Source organism: Ischnura elegans, chromosome 8, assembly GCF_921293095.1.
Source record: "Ischnura elegans chromosome 8, ioIscEleg1.1, whole genome shotgun sequence".
In the NCBI taxonomy this organism is placed as follows: domain Eukaryota; kingdom Metazoa; phylum Arthropoda; class Insecta; order Odonata; family Coenagrionidae; genus Ischnura; species Ischnura elegans.
Window position 1 is genome coordinate 67,015,456 of NC_060253.1, and position 14,297 is coordinate 67,029,752.

General features: G+C 38.6%; 1 protein-coding gene across 4 annotated transcripts in view; it reads right to left on the reverse strand.

Moving 5' to 3' along the window:
- The window catches only part of LOC124164204 (E3 ubiquitin-protein ligase RNF19B-like), a 324,394-nt gene that overhangs the window by 226,487 nt on the left and 83,610 nt on the right, over positions 1–14,297 (reverse strand). The gene's annotated exons all lie outside the window — the stretch shown is intronic.

Below are 14,297 nucleotides of genomic sequence, written 5' to 3' on the forward strand. Positions count from 1 at the left end.
GATTTCGACAGGGGCAATTACGTCGAAGCATGGTAGAGCAGAAACTAACTTTTAATTACTAAACGGAGTTCCGAACCTTCAAACACACACAAAGTCCACGCTGTTTTGAAACCAACGATCGATCCAAAGAGAAAATTAGAGCAGCGAGCTAAGAATTCCTTGGCTGGATGAGTTACGCTAATTTTTGAGTTAGCGCATAAGTTTAAAGACGTGGGTTCTTTGCTCATCTTCCACTTTATCTTCAATTCATTAAAAGATTGACAAAAAAAATTAACACACGTTAAAGCTTCGTTGATGGGAGCGAATTTTAAACACCACCTTCCCTAACAATCCCCACATTCGGTTAACAACAAGACTGCCTCATTACCGTAATGAATGTTCCCGTAGGTTTGCGAACAGGTGGGCATGGGGATGGGGTCGGGTCCTGTTGTATGAGAGAATCTACGACCCCCAACCTCCCTTCCAAAGCCTCCCGGAAAACTTCGGAACACATGCGAACTGAACCATCCCGTCCTCATTAGAAATTTTGGACCACACCGAGGCCATAGTACCTATGATTTTATTTTTCATTTGGTAACGTAACGTTCCCCACCTTCTAATAAGCGCAATGACAAATAGAATAAAAAATATATCTATTTAAAGCGAAGATCGCCTCTCCCACTTCATAAACGTGAATTCCGCGAACGATCTCCAATAATTCATTGAAATAATGAAATTTTCATATAATAAAGTCCTGAAAGACAAACAATAGATGACCCTCCATAGAATGAGGTGGAAATAGACGGTAATGCAAATGGTTTCTTACAAAGATAAGGGTAGCTCAAGTCTCTGTAACCATCAATTAGGAAATCTGCATTAAAGTTTAGCCAAATTTTCCTCAAATAATTAGAAATGATACATACGTTTCTTTTTTAATAAGCTAAAATTATGTTCTTGAATCAAATAATAAGGTTATCATTTATATATTTATGAATAACCATATCCCTTTTCTGATGTATCAAGGAGTACGATCAATAGGATGTCTGCTGAATAAACGCGCAGCACTAGCTTGACATGGCGGTGACTTGGGTCAAAGTTACCCTGCTTAAACCTTGAAATTGGGATACGTCACATTTCAACTCGTATGCCACAGAACTTAACTGCCCCTTGGGTGAAACATCTAGCCGAAAACAATGTTCAAGGTCTTAAATACTTTGTACGTCTAACGCCACATTTTTACGCCTTGATGATAGATTATTCAGTTCACTCTTTCACGTCCATCTTCCCCACTCACCTCCACTGAGAACGATCGAGTATAAAACCTACTTATTAAGCGAAGTGCACTTACTGCTTCGCAAGAGGGATGAATACCACCGGACCAACTAGGTCGCACGCTGATTTAGCCATTCATTCTTCGCCGATATTAAGGTCGGGCGTGAAAAACCCACTGCTTCAATTCTCGCGTATCAGAGAACATTGAAGAACCAGAAACATCTATGGCAACCTTAAATTTTATGCGGTTAATGCAAAACAATTGATATATTACACTACGAAATATAATAAACAACCAAAATTTAATCCCTTGCTAATACAAAATATTTTGTTTTTAAAATTAAAATTTTCATCACGTTAACAACGCCCCAGTCGACAAAAAAACAAAGGTATTCAGCGGTGGAATCAAAAGAGGTTCAATGATTTGGAAATCATCTGTTATACATGAAAACCACACCTCCTTTTGACAAATATTTCTCGGGTTTGCATCCAGGTTAAAGATTTTATGCAAGCCGACGTTTCGGAAGACGACTTGTCTTCCACCCTCAAGGCTGTGTTACTTTATCGAAGCTCAATTTCACACTGAGCTGGATCGACCGTTTACCGAGGACAATAATACGGCTCAGGTGTCGTCCGATTGGCTGTAGGTCTTTTGAAATTCTTTACGTTTAACCCTTATGTTTTTAATGCAGCTGATTACAGGTCTCCATGTAGTGCTTAGACCTACCTAACACCTACTTTGTCTGTAAAAGCTTGATACTCAAGGCTTAGTTTTAAAATAAATTAAATATATTGACCGACACAGAAAATGGTCGTTTACATTAAAATCTCAAGAGTAAAAGTTACATTGATCACAAATGCAAATATAATCCAACGGCCGAATTAGAGATGGAACGTAAACGATCGACGAGGTAGACACACACTTCCACGAGTACTGAAAACATGCGATGTTACAAGAAAATCAATGTCACGCCGATTACGAAAAATCTTTTGACAGCTCGAGCGTGTCACTTCCACCGTCATAAATCACTCTAACGCAGAGCATAAAACTGAAAATGACATCTCCACATTTCCCGAAGTCTTCAAGAAAAGAATGATGATATGCCAACACACTCTCCAATGCTTGACTTCCTGCCAACAGTTCTCATCAAAACGATAAAATTTGCAGTGGACAGACGAATTCCTTGCCATAGCGCCGACTCAACGAGCGTAGTCAGATTTTTAAAAGGAAAAAATGCATTCGAAAGCTTCAGGCAAGGTTAACATGGAATGACTTGACTCATCCCTGAAGATTTTCAAGGCAAAATATTCTACGTAATTCATTGCTAACCTTAACTAACAAACAGTGTCACCATTTAATATTAATTAAGTGTACATCAAATATTGGTTAATTACATTCACTTACATATACACACAACAACTACTGGATAGCCGAGGGAACTGCCGAAGATCTATTCATATTTATTTCCACTGAAGTTCATTCACAACCAGGAGCAACGAAAAACTAACGTGGTGGACAAATGGAGGAACGACATATCAAAAAAACTAACATATCAAGCCAAAAAATTAGAATTTTTTCCACGCTTTAAAAATAGAAAATAGATAATGAAGGTATTTTCACAGTTTCCGCATCCCTATTTGGTATACTCTACCTGCATTGTACTGCCCTTATCTCAATAGTGTGCCTCCTTTTGTCACATTTTTTTCGGAGCGAATAATAATAAATAGAATTGGCACAACTTACGAACCCGTCGCAATTTTTGCGTCAAACTCAAGTCAATTTTTTAAACAACGAAATTATCATTTATTTCTCTCAGCAAAAGAGAATATATTTTTGGATAAAGGCACAGCATTTGTGATGGATATTAGTATTCAAACCTAAGTATGGCAGTTAATCGCCCATTTTTCATCGACTAATGTACTCGATACAGTACCCTGTAATATCATTATTACGATCTACATCATATTTAGTAGGTAACCCGAAGATATACACGCATTCTGCTCTATTTCTTCGTTGAATAACTCCATGAAAATATTTCCACTAGTCGACGCCGTAGATTTAATAGCAAAAAATCGTCAGGATAAGTCAGAGAGACGAGAAGGTTGCTTGATTGTGCCGTATTTGCTCCTGACATGTAAGGTAATCCGAAAAAAGTGAAAATTGGTAAGCCAGCAATGTTGAATCTAACAGCTTCCGAGTCCCTCTGACTTCTGTCGCCTGTGTTTTGCCGTTACTTCTTAGGTATTGACAGATAAAGCCGCTCTTAACTGGAAAATAAAATCACAAAAAGAGAAAAATACGTATATTTTGTTAAAATGTGTCCAATTTGTAGAAAAAAAAACTTCCTACAGATTTCGAAGTTTTCCAGGGGATTCTATTTTTTTATTGGGTGATTGCTATTCAGTCCTCAACAAAAGCACTTTTGGCTAAATATTGCTCATAATATACAAATAACTGACCACAATAATAATATAGCCTAGTCAATTTAACGATACATAAAATATCTTGAGATAATAGAAACTTGTTTACACATGCAAATTACTTCAATATACTCAGGTTCAATAAACCATTTAGATATTCTATACCTCTCAGCACAGGATTTTTCGCATAATCTTCATCATCACTGATCAACATATCTACGATTGGTTTGACGCAGCTCTCCACTCAATTCTCCAATCGGCTAATCTTTTCACGCCTTCGTTCTTCTTTTTCACATCTTTCTTAATCTGTTCCATATATTTTGCTCGAGGTCTTCCTTTTCGTTCTTGCCATCCATAATCCTCATCTTTATAAACAATTTCATGACGAACACAGTTTACTACCTCCTCCAAAAGATGACTCACCGTTCTCAACAAAGGAAAACTAAAGTGAGCAAGAACTCAACTTGTAACCAAACAGTTCTTCTCACTGGTATACTACGTACGTGTATACGAATTCAAAGAATAGCTAAAACTTATGAATACTATCAAGTAAGCAACTATTTTAACAATTTTTCTTGGAATGGAAAGTTATTCCAAGAGGAGCTTTTAATAAATTATTTATCGTAAAATTATAACAAAAATCAAATAAAAACTAGTTTCTTTTTTATTTGATTCTCATGCGATGTGAAAATTAAACGTATTGGGCATTTTTTCGTCGGAATGTTGGCAAAAAATTGACCAACGACTTGGATAGACGCGGAGATAGACCCGGAGAAACAGTTCATTTCGCACTCAAATTGACGAACAACGGTACGGTGTCACCTGGCCAATACCCTAAATTAACTTCTCAGCCGAAGCGCCGAAAGAGCACGCCCGCGTATCCCCACTCCATAATCACCAATTACTATGACACGGTGCTAAATAAACAGCGAGAAAAAAATCAGGCTATCGACGAAGGGCTGCAGTCTTTAACTCAACATCTATGAAATTCTATCATCTGACTTAAACATCGTTCATTTGTGGAGCCAAGAGTGGCGACTCAAACTTAATCTGAACAAATGCATGGCGGTACATTTCTCGCGGAATTCGTCCAACTCTAACCATGTTTATGCAGTGGATGGCATTAATGTAAAGGCAACAGACGAAGTGAAGTACCTGGGAGTTACGATAACCTCGAACCTCACGTGGGGAACACATATAAAGAATATTTGCGGCACAGCCCTGAAGAAATTAGGATTCGTCAAGCGTATTGTGGGAAGATTTTCGGATGAGAAAGTAAAGGAAAGGTGCTATTTCGCTCTCGTCCGACCGCACCTTGAATATGCAGCGAGCATATGGGATCCGGTGCAGAAAGACTTAATCCGCGAACTGAATAAAATTCAAAGGTAGGCTGCGCGTTTCGTCAAAAACTGCTACGGGCGTACAGACAGTGTTACCCAGATGTTAAGCGAATTAGGCTGGGAGCCGTTGGAGACTCGGAGGCTGCGCGCTAGGCTTAGATTGCTTGAACAATTGAGAATGGATATCTTTAAGAGCGACACAGAGAACATAATATTAGAGCCACACTATATTTCCAGGTCCGATAGAAGTGATAAATTAAGAGAGATGTTTTGCCGAACGGATAGATATGCGAATTCGTTTTTCCCCCGAACCATAAAGGACTTTAATAAACGCTAGTCCCAACTTCGTTTGAGCACTTAATTTTTTTTTTTAGCTGTAAACGGCTGGTGTCCTAACACCCCCTGCCACACGCCTTTTAGGCTGCTTGCGGGGTATTATGTAGATGTAGATGTATGCTAAAATATTCTGCTCACGTAAGGAAACCCTTGCTAGCACCTCCAGTTTATTTCACGCCACTAGGTTTGAAGGCGGAACAACAGAATACAAAACGAGAAGAAAAGCTCTACTTCATGGAACCAAGGGAGCACCATTTATTAATAAAATTCATTATTTATCCAAACACGCACTCACGAACCTTACAACAGAGGATTCTAAAGTCCACCGCTAGAATTTTTCCGCTCCTCGCGCATAAAAATAAGATTTTAAAATCGCCACAGGCGGCGCTACCAGTAAGAGATTTGAGTTGGACGAGTATATTAATTGACCACCAATTTCCGTAATTTCATTCATCGCCTGATGATGCGTCCCGCAACGGACGCGAAAGCTTGCACGACAAAGCGCAACACGCAGCTGCACCCGGAAGCCGTTAGTAACGATGCCTCTCGCTGCGAAAACCTACGTTCAATGCAGATTTCCACTTTTCCCGCAGAAATACACGACAGTAATACGAGGGCCGTTTTTTTTAACCTCCGATGAGTCATGATCAGAAAACGGAGTGATTGATAAAAAAGTATTTCACTGCTAAATGTTGAGCACACTTGTGGTGTCCTTTCGACATAATCGCTTCGGTCATTGAGGAATTGGTCGTGGCTGTGGACAAGCTTTAATATACCTCCTTCATGGAATGCTGCCGCCAATGACTTCCAATGAATTACATTGTCCTGAAGCACATCGACCGTTTGAAAACGCTTGCCATCTAGCCACATCTCCATTTCAGAGTAAATATTAAAGTAACACGGCACTAGGCCCGCATTGCACGGCGGGTGATCGAAAATGTCCCATTGAAATTGCTCAAAGAGCATTTGGGCTGCATCAGCAGCACTGAGATGACGGGCGCTTTCAATGATCAGAACACTTCCAGAAGTCAGCATGTCTCTTCTTTTGTTTTGAATGGGAATGGACGTAATTTTTCACACTGTTTCACACTCTAGCCACAAAGAAAAATTCTCTTTTATCGGCGGAAAAGTCAAGACATGCCAATGCTGAAGCCATTCGGCGAGTTTTCTGGCTGTCGCTCCGCAGTGCACGCTTGGCGGGAGAATCAATTGAGCAAGTGTAGTTAACGTGATTGCTACTAACTTTAAACTAACAATTTATGGTCAGAAATGACTTGAGCGTGTGGTGCGGAGGACGCGCAGTAGCCCTATCCTCGGAGGACCCGCCAGTCGCTTGTATGTTGTTTTTGCTGAGCTTTCGGAGGTAGAAAAAAACCTCCTTCTTAATTAATTGAGCCAATAAATCATATTTACCACAAATTTTACGCACGCGAGACAATTTTCAAGTAAAAAAGATGACTTTCCCAAAGGTTAAAGGTGAAAGTATCACTGAACGAGATAACGCTGCCTAGAGGCGCCGTCGAATAAAATGCGCGCGAAACGGCAGCAGATATAACGCTTAACCGCCATGTTCTTGGGCCTACTTTAATGGAGTCCCCTCACTGGTACTATCCACTAAAGGACGGTACGCTTCAGGAATTTCATCACTAAAAGGAAGCATAGACTCGGTTTGAAGACCGTCGATGCTTCTCCGGCGCATCTGGTCGATTGCCCTTGGGTGATGGCTGCGAGCGTGGATACGCATAAATGAAACTGGTCGTCACGGCACCCACAGTTATGCAGCTTCGCAGACAGGAGTAAGTCGGGTAAGCACGAAACGAGCGAGCTGACACAGCGTAGGAGCCGCGCGGCGAGCCCCTTATTAGCAAATCCACCCCCAAGTAGGTCGCCTCCATCCATAGGACGAGCATATAGTATGAGCACATACACCCGCTCTTATCCAATGACACCGCAAATAAGTCTCGACTTGTTTGCTCCACGGAATAAAATGTGGACAGGAATGTCGTGCGGGACAGTACATTGGTTGCCTCATATTTCCCCACGCTTTCCAACGACCTCCCTCACCCGATCAATGTCACGAAATTCCGAGCCTCTTCGATAAGTTTTCAAGCTTTAGGTAAAAGCCTGCGGCATTGTCTAACGGCAGATTCTAATCCGACTCGGCAGTATAAAGGTCGCCATACACGGTGAATGATCATGCCAATGATAATGATTATGATCACGTGATCATTCACAGGATCATGCGAGCAAAATAGAACATATTCTAATACTCACTGAATGCTCATGCGTATGAAGGTTCATTCGCGAATTGTTCCGTTATACACAGCGAATGATCATGCGAATGAAATCATTCGCCGTGTATAACGGTCTTAATGTATAAGCAATCTATGATTCGAATTCACTAACTTTGCCAAGGGGTTATCTAGCCCTTAAAATTAATGCAAAGGTTGCAATAGATTCCCGATACTATTACCAGTAATAGTTAATACTTCCCAATATATGGTTAACATATGTACAAGATAAAATTAATAACTTATTGTGATACGCAAGAAAAGAAAGCCTTATTTAGACGGTCTGAATCATGTAAGTGCGTCGATATCATCTAATTTCATATTTTACTTAAATACGTTACGAATATGCATCTAGGTTGATGTAGGGGACAACTATTAAATGCTGGGTACTAGAAATATGACTACAGCATAAATTAACAACTGGAAACTGGGTGAATAACCTTACACTACAGTATTAATAATGAATACGGCCCATTTAAAAATCACTCGTATTTATTACCCGAAGGCTGATTACTGGCCATATTAGGTTCAAGGGCCATGGAGCTCCTCAATATGCAGAACGCATTCCGGAAGACGTGTCATTCGAAAGCACGAGCTGAGCACTTAACGTCGGGTCTCCTTATTTTTCAGAGCGATAACAACTTGCATGAATAATGATGATACCAAGGTAATCGCCATTACCAAACCCCAAAATAACGATTTTTGTTAACTGTTAAGGGGATGTATCTCCTACGACGACGATCGAATGTTTTGCCATCAACGACAAACTAATGATTTCATTACAAGAAAAAAAAACGATAAAACATAAGCCGCACGGATGCGTGCCATAAAATATCAACACGTTTTCTCTCCAAATATAAAAGCCATGAAGATAAACCAGATGGTTAAATAAATGCATATACTGTACAAAATGTAAAATAATGTCCACAAGTACCGGAAACTACTCAATACTAACAAAATAAAACGATTGGCATCCTTGTATTCCACATCACAAACGAATTGAGTCGGATGAAAATCGCTCAGAACAGCAGCAGATAGTAGTAATTCATAAACGGAGATTTAAAAAATTGGCACTATTAAGCGACCGCTTGTTTCTCAATCCCAACTTCACTCAATGCTTGACATTGGCACCGTAACCTTAGGGGTCGATACGAATACAACTGGAGCAGCAAGGCATATCAAAAGCGAGTGATAAACCCCGATGACACGATTTTACACCAAATGCGCCGACTAATCAAGGAAGTTGTTAGGAGGAGTAACATAAAGATAGTCGGCCACAGAAAATGAGCAAAACTATTTGAACGACTTCATTCACGACCGTTAAATGCTTACATTATTCAATTTCCAGAATCACACTAAAATGTTTCTATTTGCAGCTTATTTCTTAACACTTTGAGTGCCGATGACGAGATATTACGTCCTCGCGAAACTTCGTAGAACTGCGGGCAACGTAATATTACGCCTATTTGAATGTGATCGTCTATTTTCGCCCTAATATTCCGGTAGGATATCTACCAGGAAAAGTTCTTTACACAATTTAGTGCAAAGAAAATACGTTGGTGGTGGAGTCTTAGATATGGCAGTTTTTGTTTCAACTTTCTATGAACTGCGGTAGAATTACTAAATATTTCTAAAATTTGGGATAACTTCCCAGGGCTGGAGTAAGAAATTGGATATTAAGGGCGTTAAACTAGCACTAATAGTGTTAAAGATAAAACTTCACATGAAACTTCAGGGAATTTCAATGGCTTCATTTTCTCTCTACTTTATTATCGGGGTTTGCCTTTCCACTAATTTTCAGTACTAGAATCTAGTCACGGCATTAGAACTAAAATATTATCAGTAAAAATATTGCTACATTTTCCATATAACCAACGTGCACATTTAACCGAAAGCCCATCTTTCTAGGATAAATTCTAGTTGCATTAACAGATGACGGAAGGTTAGTGGTTTCATCATCATCATCATCACTGGTCAACAATCCTAGGATTGGTTTGACGCAGCTCTCCACTCAGTTCTCCTATCAGCTAATCTTTTCACTCCTACGTATTTCTTCTCTTTCACATCTCTCTTTACTTGTTCCATATATTTTGTTCGAGGTCTTCCTTTTCCATTCTTGCCTTCCACTTGCCCTTCGACGATTGTCTTCATCAGGCCATCATGTCTCAAGATGTGGCCTATAAGGTTGTTCCGTCTTCTTAGTGGTTTATTAGGGCAAAAGGAAAGATCATACTCAACGGAGATAGAAAAGTATTCCATATCTTTCTGCGACACACTCTTAAATGTGACAGTAGAAATACGTATTCTAGGTCACTAGCCATAAAACTATGATAACATCCGCTACCAAAGGAAAGGACAAAAGTTGATCGAGGTCATTAATCTATTATCAGTAGAACAAGTAACATCAAATAACCATTTCATGCGTTGTAAATTTTAAATAAAAAATATCAATTAATTTCATAAAAATACCCCTAACTGCAAAATATTATACTTGTACAATTTTAGCACTTTAACATACCGTAAAATATCCAGTGCCATTCAAAGGCTATGCCTTAGAAACAAAAAAATGTTTAATTAATACATTATTATCGTCACAAAAACAATGATTACTAGAAATATATCAAAGCTATACATATGTATTTTATGGAATCTATAGAACAGAATTTAATATAATTGTCATTAAGACACTAGAACTTACGAATATTTTAATGGGCATTGACGGTATCTCTGAAATATCACACTGTTTGAAGCTTTCTGCTACCAATCCAGAGAAAATAATTCTTTATAAATGCTCCCTTACACTACTCTAAATCTGAAATGAAATCGCGATATTCTAAGGTAACGTGAGACCCTCACAGATAAATAATAAATTTAAAAATACATAAAAAATCGATTAAATCATAAAATTCGAGAAAAACAAACTTAATGGGAGCGTGGGTACAATAAAGTGTTCCCCCGGTGATATTTTTTGAGAATGAAATGGTCAATCCTAGGACGAAACCGCTTCGATCGCAAGCTTTTATTTAAAATTTGAAAGATCAATATGGTTATTTTCCAGATTCCAATAAATGGATTAGTCATATAAAATAGGATACTCTACCAGCTCGAAGGATAGATACCGAAAAGTGATTTCGAAAACTAGGGAATATTTTCACTTGGCGTAAAAAAAAATATGCAACATTCGCAATTAATGATTACGAATGAGTACGACATTGACTACGGGAAACGAGGCCTGAAGATAATGGGAGAAAATTGATCTCATGGTCATCCCGAAGCTACGGATCCCTAGGTACTCTGGGCAAAATTAATGCGTATCATTAATCAGAAGTTTCTTCACACAAAAAGAACGAGGTCATGGCTAGACAAGAACACAAAACCAGTACAAATCACAACATAACAAGTATGTTAAACGAAGAGAATAGCGATGGCAGTGACTACAGACTGGAAAACAGAGATACCACCGCTAAATATAATCATCGACGACAAATCCTCCAACCACATTTGAACTAAAATATCTATGCAACGATAATCAGTTTACATGAAGGAGCAGGATGAAAAGACAGAGAAAAATAGGAACCGCTACGGGGAAGGCCGCTAACACTTCATCTTTGCGATTAAAAAATCTGAAAGCGTACTTTCATGCAGGAGACAAACAGATACAAATGAACTTTAAAGTTTCACGATAAATCTGATATTGATATTGCGGCGATGAACCTCAAAGGAGGAGAAAAATTCCTCGCCCTGAGATAATAAGCCATACTAATCCATTAGGCAATGACATTGCTACTCAAATTTCTTGCGTTAAACAACTGATATTCCAACATAGCATATAATCCAACAAGCAAAAATATTATCAATTTCAATTGAACAACCAATATCTTAATTTAACGCACTAGTAATTATTATACGTGCGTCGAGAACGCCAGGGAAACATTTCCACGCCGGCGACATACAAATAAAATCTAGCAGGATTAATAACGCTGCTATCAGGTGTCTCTCTTGACTGGAAAAATCAGCCCTTCTGTGAAATATTTAAATCAATAATAATTAAATCAATAAAATGCAAATTAAAACTCAAAAGAAATAGAATATGGAAATTAATAAAGCCCTGAGCGCGCTAAGAAATTTAATTTTATGAAATACCAGGAACTCCATACAAAGCAAGGTTGTGTAATTACGATATTCTAACTAGCTATTGCACAATCAACAGCTTAATTCAACACAATAGTAATGAGTATACGTGTGGTGAGAACTTCAGTGAAGCATTTCTACGCCGGCGACGTACAATTTCAATTTTGAAGTACAAATAAAGCTGCTAACAGGTCTTTATCATGACTGGACAAATTAGGTCGCCAGTGAAATATTTACTATACGATATGGTACGATAACGAAAGCCAATTACGGTAACGAAACAGCGACATATCCAAACAAATTGCAATTCCAAGATTATGAGCGAAGCACACACTGTAGCGACACATACAATTCACTACCATACAACAACCGTAGATATTAAGATACTCTTCCTTCAATAACACATAGCTGTAGAAATGATTCGAAATCAGACTTTCGTGATGAAAGACAACAGAAGCTTCGCGAAGGACGATGAAAGTGACGCCGCGCGAGGTACGTGATGCTTGTCTGCCTGGGAATATTACGCCGCAACTCCCTCTACTTTGATCCTATGTTTCGTAATGTCACTTAACTCCATCATCATTTTCTTAAATTAAAAAGGGTCTTGATTGCACACAGACGCCGCCAAAACATAGAATCTTCCACAGAGAGCGAAGAAAAGCATCCAAGGCTTGCATGAAGAGAAATAAGACAGTGGAAATGGCGGGCCATTGTTTTCACCATTAAATCGCCGCAAACAAGTGCACGGGAGATTAAAACTCGAGGCCCACAAATGAGCTCAATGAGAAACAAAATTACACCTCGACGACTCAGCAATTCAGGCCGTTGATATCATAAGGAGAGGAACCAACTTTATATGAATAGGCTCATACTTTCCGCCCTTCTCTTGATTTTCCTTTCACTTTTTTAGATTGGCCTATTCAGATGAAAATCACATAAAATTCAAGAACCAGTTAACTAGAGCTTTACTGAGGAATAAAATGATATTACGGTTACAATTTCAAGCATAGACACAACTAGTAACTAAGAAAAGACAATTAACTCTCTTCAACGCTCTTTTCGTTAGAACAAGACCATCAGCGAAGCATTGGATCGAAAAATACCTCTTTAGTTTGTTAAAGGAAAAGTAATCTGAAAGCAACTATTCCGACTCAAAGCAACTATTATAAAAACCCACGGGGAAACAACAACGAATCATTTTGAGTCTCAATCCGTCATGGATTTCTGCCCACATTTACATGATACATGTTCAATATAATTCTCAATGGTTACCAGCTGCTTCGGTAAACAAATGCCAGAAAGCCATAGCTCTCAAGTCATAACTCAAAACCCTCACTCCAGACAAAGATAATTTAAATTCCTGGTAAAATCCATATGAATGTATGTCTCAAAGATAATTGAAGTTATTTCTGATTTTTCAAATCTTCACGATAGTTTTTTCTCAGTTCCAGAAAAAATATGAAATATCTCGGGAAAACTTCTAAAAACTGAATCTTCCCCTTCTCCGTCTCTCGTCATCAGGAAGATTAGCAGGGGCTGGTCGAGCTAGTGGAGCATCCTCTGCACTAGACTATTAATGCGAAAATCAAAATGATATTACCTTCATAGCTTCAGCGAATAATTCTTAAATCATTCGACGTCAAATTAAGACGCTGATACATGAAAGACTGAGGTGATAACTAAAATTATGTTCCAATCTATTATAATTAACTTATATTGAATAATTAGCCTGAGGAAAAGTTCTAGCGCTACTACAGTAGAGCTAATTTCCTACAGTAGACAGCTAATTTCCTCTTCTTTATCACGACCAGCTCACATCAATGCAGGCACTATATTGATACACAAACTATTCACTAAATAGAACCTGTTTTTTGTACTTATGGCATAAAATATATTTCACAATACTGCCTGACACCAGTCTGACGAATTAATGAAGTTGTTCTAAAGGAACTCTATCAAATGCCCTTGTTATATTAACACACTAGGATTTTCCAAGAGGCCTAGTAAATCAAGATGATTTCCACTCCATGAAAATACCTATCCAGCAATGAATGGGAACTTCTAACGATAAAGCAGGCACGGGACACCTTGGAGAGTTAAATAATTTTCGACGATTCCACATCCAGAAAATATATCTTCACCTGACCCAGATAAATCACTAAGAATTGGGAGTCAGTATAGGTAAGAGATATCTTGCATACATAAAGAGAAAATAATTCTTTCCCTAAGGTATCAACGCAGGACGACACCATTGTCGACTCGTACATCAGATTAGATTTACTGTGGGTGCTATAAAACTATTTAACCGACAGATTACGAGCTATTATTTTCTATTATGCCGATCTGTTGCTTCGATTGCATGTAATCACGGCAAAACACTGAACTATTGAACTCTTTCGCGCGAAGAGGCATGGAAAGTCTATGACTACCAGTGACTCAGCGCCACTTTCCATATATTCTTCATATGTTTTCAAAACAAGAGACCGCATGACGAAGATTTTTTTTTTCGCCAGAACTCCATTTTTCC